Here is a 14,815-nt window from a genome sequence, read left to right as displayed (position 1 = left end):
TCACTAATAACCAACTGTAGCTAAAAAAGAGGACTTTTTTATACCTCAGTGTAAAGTGAAGGTTTAAGAAATAAACATATTTGAATCATGTGATGACAACCACTTTTTTAAGCCATACATCCCACTTCCACTACCTCCTCATCTTTACCCAGGGCTTTGTTACATCCTGCCCAAGGTTTTCCTAGCTGCCTACTTCAGCTGCTCCCATCTTTCCAATTGTTTAAAAACACGACAAGTTACCTTTGGCTCACTGGCACTTTAACGATGCAGATTACTGGAACTTCACTTTGGCCTGAATGCTCATTTCCTACCCTATATAGCAACAAACCCTAAGTGGCACTGATGTAAAATCCACCTGGGCTAGAAGTTTGCTTCTTAAAAAAAAGTTTTTTTTCCTTTGTTCTGTAAAATGATTACCCACTCAGATGTTTGAAAACAGGTCATTAAGAAAAAAAAGGGAGAGAGAGAGAGAGAGAGAGAGAGAAAAGACCATTGCATACATGTGAAAGGGGACAAGTTGAGAATGGAGGAGCAGAGGGTTTACTCACCTGGGATGGCAGTGAGTCACCACCAAGCAGAGGGTGGGGCTCTGTTTCTGACAGCTGCTAGTTAGCACAATACACTTGATTACTCTGCCTTGGGTGTTAGAGAGATACCACATTCTTAATTCTAGTTAAAGTTGGGTTTTGACTAATTTTGTTTTCACATCTAGTTGATGGCAATTGAATATGTATTAATATGTTAAAATAACCTCAAGACAGGGCCAGCAGGTGGTGTGGAGATTAAGGCACCTGGATCCTACGTGGCCAACTGTGAGACTGAGTCCCAGACCAGCAGCTTGGAAGTCATGCCAGGTGTGTGTGTGTGAGTGTCCAAAATCCTGCGAGAAGAATGAAGGAGAAGGATTGTGGTGTGGCCATGCCCTCTGGGGGAAGAAGGAGGAGGTTTCTAACCACCCCCCCATCTCTCCAGTGAGCACACATGCCCTATAGCAAAAGTAATCATAATCATAATCATAAACCTCAAGGCAAAGGTTAGTCTAGGTATGGTTACCCAGAAACTTGTAATTACTGCTTGCTATGCACAAGCATCCTGAAGCTTAGAGTGCTGAGAGTACTCAGCAAAACCTAGAGTTACCTTTATCCCTCTGAGTTACTTTTAAAATAGTCTTTAGTGAAAGTGAGATCAAAATATTTGTATCCATCCAGGTAGCTACTGCCAAACAAATCTTATACCCGGCAGTCAACTCGTTACCCGATGTTAAGAGGACAAGGCCGTGATGGCCAGGAAGACAGGAACACCTTGGGTGGTCACACCCTGCTCTAATGTAAGACTTCATGCCCGGTGAGATGACAATGACCGTGGTGTCCGCTTGACAGTTAGGCAGGGCTTATTAACATATCATAATTGATGGGGTTGTGGGGTAAGCATGCCTCTCCTCAAGAAGATTTGAGGGATCCGACCCCAGTCTTCTGTATGTTACTTCATTTTAAAGGTGATTTTTTCAACTCTAAAGCCATCATCAAAGATGTCAAGAGGTAAGTTCTTGGAGCCAGAGAATGGTGTAATGGTAAAACACTATACACTGTGAAGTGGTCCCACATGGGAAGGTTCCTGGTTTAAGTCCAGAGACCTCCCTGAGTCGTCTGACACACATGCCTATATCCCATTGCTGGTGGAGCCTCAGGGTAGATTGCAACATTGGGACCCCACTGAGGTGCTGTGTCTCTTTCTCTCTCTCTCTTGCTTGTAGAAGAGATAAATAGATAAACCTAAAGATAAGTTCTTGGGGCTGTCAGATGGTGTGGTGGTTAAGGACTCCCACATGGCTGATTGTAGTTAGAGTCCTGGACCTGGCGGCTTGCTTTCTCACTTTCTCTCTCTCTCTTTCTCTCTCTCTCTCTCACTCTGTTCCTCTCTGGTCAAATAAATAAATAAATAAAGCTAAATAAAATAATTCTTAAAAAAAGAAAAGGAGAGAGAGAGAGAGAGAGAGAGAGAAAAGACCATTGCATACATGTGAAAGGGGACAAGTTGAGAATGGAGGAGCAGAGGGTTTACTCACCTGGGATGGCAGTGAGTCACCACCAAGCAGAGGGTGGGGCTCTGTTTCTGACAGCTGCTAGTTAGCACAATACACTTGATTACTCTGCCTTGGGTGTTAGAGAGATACCACATTCTTAATTCTAGTTAAAGTTGGGTTTTGACTAATTTTGTTTTCACATCTAGTTGATGGCAATTGAATATGTATTAATATGTTAAAATAACCTCAAGACAGGGCCAGCAGGTGGTGTGGAGATTAAGGCACCTGGATCCTACGTGGCCAACTGTGAGACTGAGTCCCAGACCAGCAGCTTGGAAGTCATGCCAGGTGTGTGTGTGTGAGTGTCCAAAATCCTGCGAGAAGAATGAAGGAGAAGGATTGTGGTGTGGCCATGCCCTCTGGGGGAAGAAGGAGGAGGTTTCTAACCACCCCCCCATCTCTCCAGTGAGCACACATGCCCTATAGCAAAAGTAATCATAATCATAATCATAAACCTCAAGGCAAAGGTTAGTCTAGGTATGGTTACCCAGAAACTTGTAATTACTGCTTGCTATGCACAAGCATCCTGAAGCTTAGAGTGCTGAGAGTACTCAGCAAAACCTAGAGTTACCTTTATCCCTCTGAGTTACTTTTAAAATAGTCTTTAGTGAAAGTGAGATCAAAATATTTGTATCCATCCAGGTAGCTACTGCCAAACAAATCTTATACCCGGCAGTCAACTCGTTACCCGATGTTAAGAGGACAAGGCCGTGATGGCCAGGAAGACAGGAACACCTTGGGTGGTCACACCCTGCTCTAATGTAAGACTTCATGCGTGACTGGTCAGATGACAATGACCGTGGTGTCCTCTTGACAGTTAGGCAGGGCTTATTAACATATCATAATTGATGGGGTTCTTTGTTAAGCATGCCTCTCCTCAAGAAGATTTGAGGGATCCGACCCCAGTCTTCTGTATGTTACTTCATTTTAAAGGTGATTTTTTCAACTCTAAAGCCATCATCAAAGATGTCAAGAGGTAAGTTCTTGGAGCCAGAGAATGGTGTAATGGTAAAACACTATACACTGTGAAGTGGTCCCACATGGGAAGGTTCCTGGTTTAAGTCCAGAGACCTCCCTGAGTCGTCTGACACACATGCCTATATCCCATTGCTGGTGGAGCCTCAGGGTAGATTGCAACATTGGGACCCCACTGAGGTGCTGTGTCTCTTTCTCTCTCTCTCTTGCTTGTAGAAGAGATAAATAGATAAACCTAAAGATAAGTTCTTGGGGCTGTCAGATGGTGTGGTGGTTAAGGACTCCCACATGGCTGATTGTAGTTAGAGTCCTGGACCTGGCGGCTTGCTTTCTCACTTTCTCTCTCTCTCTTTCTCTCTCTCTCTCTCACTCTGTTCCTCTCTGGTCAAATAAATAAATAAATAAAGCTAAATAAAATAATTCTTAAAAAAAGAAAAGTTATTTAATGATATCTTCTAGTAAGATTAAAGAAATAACATGAGACTCTTAGCTGGAGCCAAAAGATCCTTCTGATTTAGGTATAAATGGAAAGACCCTCTCTCCTCCATCACGAACTCTCAGTGTGGTAGAGTCCCTTGGAGGCAAAGAGAAATCTAGAGAGAACCAAGATCTCCCCCTGAATCAATCAGAAGCCCTTGGAGGAGCCCTAGAACCACCTGTCTCTAATTAATCTCCTCCACTGTATTCCCTCAGCACTCACACACTCGTAATTATATTTATGATTGTAATTGTATTATATTACAGTTCAGATCCCCTTATAATAAATACCATCATAATGAAAATCTTACTGTTATATAACAATTTCCCAACAATTTACTCAGTTTGAGTATATTCAACATGATAAAGTTCTAATGAAATAAACAAATTTGGATGTTTGTTGAATCTATTGGAAAGGAATTTGACCTTGTAACTATATTCTTTGTCCCGTGAGAGTGCATGGACGTTTCTATTGGATCATAAGATCCTTAACAAAATAGTCCCAAATACAATTTCATATAGAGTACATGTTTTAAAAACCCCAGCACAAGTGAGCGATTTGCAGAATTGGAAGTGAAATGGAAACCAGTTCCCCTAGTATATAACAAAGGTGCCACTAGAATTATTAAACTGCAATTAGAGAGACCAGCAGTTAGCATAATGGCTATGTCACTGAACTCCCATGTAGTAGACCGTGGTTCGAGTCCTGGACCTGGTGGCTTAAACTCACACTGGGCACGTGTGCATGTATGCATGCCCAAGATCCCGAGAGGAGAATGGAGGAGAAGGGGTTGTGGTGGGGCCATAGCTCCTGGGGGGTGATTTCTCGCTTTCTGTCTCTCTCTGTCTTTCCGGCAAACACACGTGCCCTATAGCAAAAACCTCGCCAAAAAAAAAAAAAAAAAAAAAAGACTGCAATTAGAATGGACTTCACTTTTCATCACAATTTTTATCCTTCTTAGAATGAATTAACTATGGAACAGTAGCCCTGATGTGAAGTCTGCTAGACATGTTTACTCATCACTGATGCTGCCTACAAAAAACAACCAACTTAATGTCAACCAGTAACAGAAGGACTATTTGTGCCAACATAATTCTGTCTGCACGGGAATTAACTGGCTAGTACTCTTCTGATCTGGGATAGTCGTTTCCCTAAGCTGTAATTATAACATTGATATAAATCTTCATAGTGGAAAACAATTCTGTATGGACACCATTGGTCCAAGTATTATCTTTATATACAAACCATGGCATATATCTGTCTACTCTTTTGAAAATCCACACTTTAAAAAGATAGCATCATTGTGGCTGCCCTGAAAGTAAAACATTTTAAATTCAAAAAGATTAATATGATAAGCAAAAACTAATTAGTTCTTACCAAATGTGAGCAGGGTCTCAAACAAGGAAGCAACATTAGTATTAATACTTCTACCTCTACTTGATAAGAGCAATAATAGATGGTAATGAAGTTGAGGGGCTTGAATCTGAGCCCATAGAAGGATATTTTCCTGGGTATATGCTGTAAATAGAAAGAGAGTAATTTAATGTATGAGAAGAAAATAATTAAGCATGTAAAGGCTCTACATATTTCACAATCTCTTCTATCATTGTTGGAAGTAGAAGAGAAAACACCTAAATAAAAAGGAACATGTTTGTAATTCATATTAATGAACTTACTTCGATATGCAAACTAAAGTGGCCTGAAGAGCTAAGCACTGCAATCAGAATTCCGGGTTTTTTTACAGCAGTGATTTATGGAAAGTAGGTAGATATTAAGTAAAACATTTTGTTCTGTTATCAGGAATATGAATTTGGAAAAGGATCTATAAGTTCAGTGGTGATAATTGTACAACTTTGAAAACATATCAATTACTGACTAATTGTACACGTAAAATGGGTGTCCTGTGGTGTGGGAATTATATTTTAAAACAAAGGTGCATGTGGGGGAATCACCAGGTCTTTTACATCTAGGTCCCAAGCCATGTATGGGCAAGGATGGTCCCCTGTCCCACAGATGGCAGGGAAGGAGGCCTGGCTGCTCTTTGGGTCCTAAAAACCAATCGATCGACAAACCAACAAACGAGGGGATAAACTTGTCATTTGTGTGAGTTCATGTATCTGCTGCACTCAGACCCTTGGTACTGTACCTAAAAAACAACCCATCTCCCGGGTGGTGAGGGCAAATACAACCCTTGAGTCGGTGGCAGCCATCAAGCCAACAACCAGGCCTGCAAACAGCAGAGTGACCTGATGGAGGATTTTGGGTTCTAGCAAATGACACGTTACTAAAGAGCAGCCTGGTTCTGGGCATGAAACAGAGCCAAGTGGACATCTGATTCTGATAGACTCATTTTATAGATGGCAGTTGGAGCCAGTGAACCCTACTCCCTAATCATTGCCACCAGAATCAATGATCAACCTCACAGGCAAACATTTTATTCAAAAGGCTCAGTGTACGATGCCACAGAAGGAAGAGGAAGTATTTGTAAAAAAAAAAACCATGCCAGAATTGAGAAACCTAAGGTACTATTTTAACCCATGGCACACTTCATATTTTAATGTGGTAACAATAGAAAAGCAGAATTCACTATGAATTCTTCCAGCTATTCTTTCTTTTTTCATTAATAATTTTATTAATATGGCAATATTAATATTTTCAGTATATGACTACAAGGTGTAATGATTAAATCCATGTACTTAGTATATCTGTGGTCTCAACCATTTGAAACTTTATATATAGTAAGTTGTTAACCACGTTCTCCCCTCTGTATTTTATAATGCTAGCTCTGTTCCTTTTACCTACCTGCAATTCGTTTCTCAACATCCCTCTATTCTCCTCCCTCCACAGTTATTCTCAGTGCCCCGTTCATCCATGTCTCTATTTTTACGAGATTATTTTTTTCTGATTTCCATATATGAGGGAGACCATGTGGTATTTCTTTCTGTAGCTGGCTTATTCCTCTGCACATAATATCCTTCAGGCTCATCCATTTAGCTTCAAATGACTTATTTGTCCTTTTAATTGGCTGCATAGTATTCCTCTCTCTCTCTCTCTCTCTCTCTGTGTGTGTGTGTTTGTGTGTGTGTACGTGTTTACTCAAGGTAACACACACAATGGAATATTTTATATATACACACCACATTGTCTTTACCTATTTATCTATTAATAGATGCTTAGGTTTCTTTCATATCTTGGCCATTGTGACTAGTGCTACAATAAGCATGAGAGTACGATATCTTTACAAGACACTGATTTCCTTCCTTCTAGATATATGCCTACTAGAGGGATTGTTGGATCATATGGCAGTTCTCTTTTCAGTTTGTTAAGGGATCTCCATATGGTTTTCCATAATGGCTACACTAATTTACATCCCACCAACAAAGCAAAAGCGAAGTCCTCTCTACATCCTTGCCCAACTACTCTTTCTTGAATACTTGGCAGGTCCCTGCAGATATTTACCAATGTAGTTCTTAACAACTCTGCAAGATAGGTATTATCATCCTCATCTTACAGAAGCTGTGGGAAGTCTCAGCTCACACAACCAGTGAGTGGTGGAGCTGGATTCAAAGCCAGTGCTGCCCTGTGCCATCGTGCCCTGTGTCATCGTGCCCTGTACCATCATGCTGTATCCTTCCCTCACAGTAATCTACCTTCCCACAGTTCAAAACAAGGATGTTGAGGGAAGCACTCAGAACTGCTTAATCAATACTGGCCCGCAGGTAGAAGAGAATGGAAAATAATACAATAGGACAGAATTGTGCATGTCTAAGAAAAATAAATAATCTAAGGCTAGACCTATATTCTTCAATGATGATGATGATGTTCTCAGATACAGGAAAGCTATGGGGGTTAATATTAAAATGCAATTATGGGGGACCATTAGTTGGTGTAATGGCTGTGTTGCTGGACTCCTATGGTTCGAGTCCAGACCCGGACTCCTGAACGTCAAATAAAAAAACCAAGAATACAAAAATTAAATGAAAATACTTGGAGATATCTCCTTTGTCCAGAGATAATGCAGTTTTCTGTGCTAAAGTCTGTTAAATTTTCCAACATTGAAAGAAGTGGTAACATTTTAAAGATGAAAAGAATTTGTTCCTGTCTCAAGAAAAGAGCAATCTGGGACCAGCAGTTAGCGTAATGGTTATGTCACTGGACTCCCATGTAGTCGACCGCAGTTCGCGTCTCGGACCCAGTGGCTTAAAACTCACGCTGGGCACGTGTGCGTGTGTGCCCAAGATCCCGAGAGGAGAATGGAGGAGAAGGGATTGCAGCGTGGCCATCCCCCCTGGAGGTGGTGATTTCTCACTTTCTGTCTCTCTGTCTCTCTCTGTCTTTCTGGCAAGCGCATGTGCCCTATAGCAAAAACCTCTCAAAAAAAAAAAAAAATGCAATTGTGGGTCAGCTCCCTGGTGCAGCAGTAATGCACTGCCCAGGAGAACTAGGCTCTCACATGGCAAATTCGATTCAAATTCCTGGCCTGGTCAGCCTGATACATGCCGGGCACATGCATTAGTGTCCAAGATCTGATGGGCTGGAGGACTTGTGGAAGAGGATTGAGGCCTGACCAGACCCTGTGGTGGGTGCTTCTCTTCTCTCGCTCACTCATGTATGCACATGTCTATCATAAATAAAGAAAAAAAGTAAAGAAATTATTGAATTACTGGTGAAATTATAGGTTTACTAAGTATAAATTCTAATTTCTACACCAGTTTTTTACTTGTATTTCTGTACTTCAACCATGCTCCAAAGCTGACATCAAATATCTATCCCAAAGAAAGGAAGGAAGAGCCCTAAGATCGACAAGAAGAGGGACTGCAGCAACAGAAAGTAAATATAAGCACTAGAGACACACTTAGGTTCAAATCCCTGCTCTGCTGCATTGTAGCTGCATGACTTCTGGCAAGGTAGGTAGCCTTTCTGAACCTCTGCTTTCTTGCTAGTAAAATGGAAATGATAGTTGCTAGTATGCAATTCATGGGATTATTATTTTTTTTTCAGTTTTGCCATAGGAAGTGTGCACTCACTAGAGAGACAGACAGAGAGAGGGAACATGAGAAAGCACCCCTCCAGGGGGTGTGGTCACACCACAATTCCTTATCCTCCATTATCTCAGGATTTGGGGGGATGGACACACACACACACACACACACACACACACACACACGTCAAAGGGCCAATCCAGGACTCCAACTGCACAGTCAGCCATGTGGGATCCAGTCGCCTTAGCCCCCGTGCCACCGGCTGGCCCTTATTTGGTATTTTTAACATTTCTGTGTTGGCAAAGTAGAATTTGACATTCATTTCTATCAAAATTATTCTCCTTTTCTACATGCCCACATTCCTTTCACTAGATTCAATTTTCGTAATTATATTACACTCATTAGAGGAGGGAGCCTATTTTTCCCTTGAAAAAAGAACTAAATTAATGATCATGCAAACTTTATTCTCCAATATTTTGTAGGATTTTTGTGGACCATATAGGAAATAACACCCAAATTAGTTTAAGCACTTACATTATTATTGTAATTTGGTGACTTTCCGTGAAGTTGAAAAAGTTTTAATAATTTTTTCCAAGGAAGTTATTATCTGGCCTCTAAAATTTCTTCAGACTCATATCCTTGACAAGAAAACAAGCTGTCATGAGTTTCAGATAAATAATACAAACGCTTGGGAATGGGGCTTTAGTAATACTGTTTTCAAGGCTCTCAAAAATAAAATGATGCACACTGGAATAAAACCAACATACTGAGAAGGCAAGGTATTTGCACTGCTGAGGAGCTCTTTGCTACCCACACCACTTGTTCTAGAAGGCGTTCCTTGATCAGCCCAATCACAGGAAGGCACCTAGCTTTTATAACACTTTATGTGCAACCCAAACACATATGCCTTGGTTTGGTTTATATTGCATATAATAGATTTTTATTTCCCAAAACAATCGAAATCTAAATATGTTGCTAGCCTACTCAGGATCTTACTCGTGGACTTTGGCACAAAACCCCGACTCTTCCACTTGGTCCTCCAATCCATTTATAATGGGGTGTGCTTCCTTCTCCAGCCTTGTCTTTCCCACTCTTCCACTCCTGGCCCTTTGCTTGCTGTGGCCACAGTAAACTTTTACATCTGGGATGGGCTATCCTTCCTCTCCCCTCTGGGTCTTTGCACCTAGTGTTCTAGGCCTTTCTCCCTCAAAACTGGGTGGAATGACTTGTTAAAATGTTCTCTTAACAACCAGTATCTATATGCCCATATCACACTGAAAACTGAGTTGAAATGCTCATCTTTGCACCCTTCATCCTCACTAGAGGGTAAGCCGGTTGAGGACAGGCTCTGGGTCTTGCTCACTCCTGTGGTCTCAGCTTCTAGCCCATTGTTTGGTATATAAAAGACCCTTAGTAATTTTCTGTTCAATGGGTGAGTCTGAATCTATCTACTTAAATTCAATAAGAATATTACCTTTCAAATAATAAAGCGTATGTAACATACGGAGAAAGCACTATCTTCTTGCCAGCTGGTGTGAGAATTCCTTTGTAGGAAGAGACTTGTTTTGCTATATATAAACAGATTCTGATAAGCTTGCTATGAGGTAGGAGCAAGCTTCCTGCTGGGGTCCAGGCTTTGTGTGGAAGAAGATTCTGCCTAATAAAGAAGGAAGAGCTGGCAGGTGCAAGCCCAGGGCTCCCTGCAGAGGGGATCAAAGAAAAGAAGATTTTAGCTGATAGCCCACCTAAAAAGGGACTTTGGGGAAAAAATGCACAATGGGGGCTTTACTAAGTTGTTTCCTATATGATATGTGATGAAACCCCTTCCTCTATCCATCCTACCAAACCTTTAGAAAGAGTACTTTGATAATTAATGCTTTTGAGTAAAAAGTTTTGTGATTTGGGAAACTCAATGAGGACAATGGGCAAATCAATATATAGATATTACACATTCCTTTCTTTCTTTTTAAAGAGGTTTTTGCCTTAAGGCATGTACACTCGCTGGAGAAAGAGACAGAGACAGTAAGAGGGAAAGTAGAAAATCACTTCCTGAGGGGATAGCCATGCCACAATCCCTTGTCCTCCATTTTCCTTCCAGGATCTTGGGCACGTATGGCACACATTTCCAGCATGATTTTCAAGCCACCAGGTCTGGGACTTGAACTGTGATCGGCCATGTGGGAGTCCAGTGACATAATTGCTATGCCATCTGCTGGCCTCACACATTTCTTAAAGTACACGTCTTTCTGAGTATCTCTATAAACATAAACAAGTCAGGCTCCCAAGAGCCTGTAATGTAAAGCACTCAGAAGTCTTAGGTCATATGGATTTACTCTACTTCCTTGAGGGACAGAATTCAGCAAGGATCAGTTAGCTCACTTGGTTACATCTCAGGAGAGATAAATCCAGCCCAGCCTGTCCAACAAAGCTGAAAGTGAAATCTTTATAATCTTGAATTCTAAACCTAGCTCTTTCTTAGCTTTGTCATTTCATGCAATCAATTAATGAATCAATAACTTAAAATTAGACTCCATGAATGGAAAATGTGTGTGAGTGATAATTGGAGGTAAGATTGTTATTCATGACTCCACCTATCTCTCTCCTTTAAAATTTTTTTTTCTTCACTCATAGTGATAGAAGGCTTGCATATGCACATTAGAGTGAGAAAGAAATAGAGAGAGATTCTCATCAGGGTCAGGTCACACCATAATCCATTTTCTCCAGTCCTCGAGCCCATTGGATCCTGGGTACATGCACTTCAAGCTAATCAGGCCAAGGATTTGAATCACAGTTGCCAAGTGGGATCCAACTCTCTTGAGCAGCACATTATCACTGCACCATGGAGCCAACTCTCTGTTTTCTAATAGTTTCTTTGACGAGCTATTTTGTGCTGAGCACCTGCGCATGGGTACATGTGTTTGAGGATGCTGGAGAAGTTTGGTCAAATGACAATGCACAAAGCAATTGTAAGAGATTAGCAGAGTCTTAAAAAATGGAACCTAAGAGGATGAATGTTACCCTACAAGGAGAGAGGAAAAACAGAAAAGAAGCTCTGTTTTGACATGGGTCAAGTGGCATGCCAAGGAGACTTGGGAAGAGAGGTTCCATTGAATAGAAGGTTCCTGAGAGTGTATCATATAGGGAGTGCAGTGTAAAATCTCCCTTCCTAAAACTTCAGTGTACTTTAGATTTATACCAGTTGCAGAGATTTGATGGAGTAATTATTTGTTAAAAACTTCCTAACTGATAGTGATAGACTATATGCTTAAGATCATCTTGAAATCTGCCCCCAGAATTTTCATTCATTTCGCATAGTACCTGGGAAACAAGAAGAGGTAATGAAGGAGAGGTAGCACTTCTTCCTGAATTATTTGGAATCTTTTATGTTAAGGTGAGAGAAGATAATCTAGACTATTTTTTTTTCTTTTGCCCACTGATCTTCTTGAGTCAGAAGAAATCAAGCTGGGTGAGTCTAGACTGCAATGGATTATCTGGATCCAAAGCCGAATGAGTTCAAATTCAGAGCATCCCAAGGCCGGTAAGTGAGTAAACAGATCACAGGAGATCTGAAATTCTCTGACCCTCTGTGGCTGCTAATTTTATTGGCACCACTCAGAAAGGAACAAATTGATCTAGTTTGCATACTTTTATGTATATGACTTTAGTGACTAACACTGTTCAGAAAGTAACTGAAATTTAGGCATACCCAAAATATTTTATTTTTCAAGAAAAGATAGGATTTTAACAGGATAAAAAAGACTTACAAGTGGAGAAATAGTATAAAAGCCTAGTTCAGTGTTGGAACCAGGTGACGATTTATTTATGAAAAAAACCCTAAAATGTAAATAGCTTTGTAATTCATTACTGTTGGGACTAGTGGTATTCAAGATCATTTCATTCATAAAGGAAAGGGACATCAAGCATCCAGGATAAAAATGAAATATGACTCACTAAAATACTGGTTTAATGAAAGATTATTTGTTTTTATTTGAAAATCTTAAAAGTGCATTATAATATTACCTCAAATAAACATGGATATTAACCTGTGGCTGTGAAGTGATTTTTAATCATGAGAAGAGCCATAATATCAAAGAAAATTTTCTAATACAAATAAGAATGTTTAGAGAGACTAAACAAAAGGTGAGCCTGCTTCACTGAAATTGGCCAAAGGAAGATGCAAATTAAGAATTTACCCCAAATAGAGCAGGAACCCATGTTATTAGGAGTAAAGCAACATAAAGGCTTCAGCCACCCGAAGTTGCACACCAGTGATTTAATTGGAAAGGTCTTTTCTTATACACAGAATTAATTCCAATTAATGGAAAATTCAAATTATGTTTATAAACACTAACAAAATGCTATCATTCCATAGCATATTACTTGCACAGCACCTATCCTATAAGGCAGTTTATGAAAGACAAAGCTTCATTAATTTTGCTAATTCTCCATTTTATAGATGAAGAAACTGAAGCATAAAGCATTTAGAAGACAAGTGATTGCAAGTTTCCAGAAAAGCTGAAGAATTTCCTTTTACTAAGTTAGTCCTTTGTTCATGATATTCCTCAAAGGAAAAAATAAATAAATCAGTTAAAAGCAAGCCCTCTGTAGCACAAAATAAAAAAGGAAAAGTTGTATAAGGGCCTAGAGTAGCAGCCCAGAAGAGAGGTGGAATTGCAAGGAAAGGATAAATATTTGAAAACTGCAAAGACTTAAATTCCCTTCCGTCTGACCCTTCTAATAAGGCATGAACTGCAGGTTCTGCCTCATTTGTAAGAAGAGCCTCCTGATACAAAGCTCTTAGGTTTGTAGCTCCTAACATCCTCTTCTTTAGTGCTTTGTAGACATTTAGTATCCTTGGAGCAAGGAAAGTTCATGCCATTGTTGACACCACCAGCCATAATGTGACCTGCCAAAGCGGGGTTTCTTTATGGAGGCCTGCCCCTGAGTTATAGGGCCAGGTCAACCCCCGACCTGCACCTGGACTGAGATCTCAATTATAAAAAGCCTGTAGCCCAGCAGGTAGGAGCAAAAGGCTGTCTGACCAACCCTCAGAGAAATACACCTGCTAAGATGCTCTGTGCACAACTGAGAAGCCACTGTTGTAAGAGCTTATCTTTGGCTCTGTGTGTGTGTGTGTGTGTGTGTGTGTGTGTGTGCGCAGGTGTATAGAAAAAGCAAGCACAAAAGATTTCTGTTATTGCTACCTGCCTTTGAGAGAGGCTCCTGTAGTCACCCAGCAGAGTCTAGAATGGGAGAAGAGCCACAGAAGATACAACTGGGGAGGGAGGAAGGACCAGCACTAATGTAGAGCTCAGATTTCAATCAGAGGGCATTTGGAAGCTGGCAAAGGGTTTTAGCAATGAAATGTACTTTAGAACCATTATTTTGGCTGGCTGCAACATGGATTGAAATGAGCAAGAACTGCCTTGTTCATCGTTTTCTCAGTGTCCGGTGCTATGTAGGTGCTCAATAAATAACTACTGACTGGATGAGTGAATGAATGGATGATTTATTGATTTAGTTGGGGAGAAAGAAGAGCTGGCAAAGAGCTCCTTCTGTGGCAGGTTACCAGTGGTACCTTAATCATGAGACAAATGTGATCTTTTTTTCTCTTCTTTTTTAATTGCCAAAGAGTGTGTGTGCTCACCAGAAAGCAACGAAGAGACACACAGAGACAGGTGCTCACCAAAGAGAGGCAAAGAGACACATAGAGACAGAGGAAGAAAGCCCCCTTCAATAGGGCACGGTCATACTGCAATCTTTTCTCCGCCATTTCTCTACTCTGTCAGGATTTGAGACACACATGTACACAAGCCTGGTGTGTTTTTCAAGTTTCCAAGACCAGGATTTGAACCATGGGGGAGCCAACTCCTGTAACCACTAAGATATAGGGCTGGCCTAAGTGAGGGTTCTTTTTTATTTTTAAGGATTACTTTATTTAACTTTATTTACTTTATTTATTTATTTTTATTTGACCAGAGAGGGACAGAGTGTGTGTGTGTGTGGGGGGGGGGATGAGAAAGAGAGAGAGAGAAAGTGAGAAAGCAGTCTCCAGTTCTGGGACTCAAACTATGGTCCATCATGTGGGAGTCCAGGGCCCTTAACCACCACATCACCTGCCGGCCCCTAAATGAGATTTCTTAATGTGTGAAAAAAAGGGAGGGAAGTAACATCATCTGCTTCATAGGATGATCATGCCTTTTGGACACTTTCTGGGTAGTAAATAGGCAGGGAAAAGGACAATTAAGTCAAGTATTAACAAATTGTGGCTGACATAATGAAAGAGACGAATGGCCG

General features: G+C 40.7%; 1 long non-coding RNA gene across 3 annotated transcripts in view; it reads left to right on the top strand.

Annotated features, from left to right (window-relative positions):
* LOC102472781 (uncharacterized) overlaps positions 1-13,006 on the top strand; it is an 18,498-nt gene extending 5,492 nt beyond the window's left edge. The window contains exons 2-4 of one of the 3 annotated variants that reach the window (XR_003548570.1): positions 8,314-8,443; positions 11,970-12,056; positions 12,975-13,006. This is a non-coding gene — a long non-coding RNA (uncharacterized LOC102472781). Of the gene's footprint in view, positions 1-8,248; positions 8,444-11,969; positions 12,057-12,974 lie in introns of all 3 variants that reach the window. The other 2 variants (XR_001370017.2, XR_333834.2) reach the window with 2 other exon arrangements.
* The last annotated feature ends 1,809 nt before the right edge of the window (positions 13,007-14,815 follow it).

This window comes from Tupaia chinensis, unplaced genomic scaffold (genome assembly GCF_000334495.1).
Source record: "Tupaia chinensis unplaced genomic scaffold, TupChi_1.0 Scaffold000099_1, whole genome shotgun sequence".
In the NCBI taxonomy this organism is placed as follows: domain Eukaryota; kingdom Metazoa; phylum Chordata; class Mammalia; order Scandentia; family Tupaiidae; genus Tupaia; species Tupaia belangeri.
Note: the sequence above shows the minus strand (reverse complement) of the source record. Positions and strands in the feature narration are given on the sequence as shown.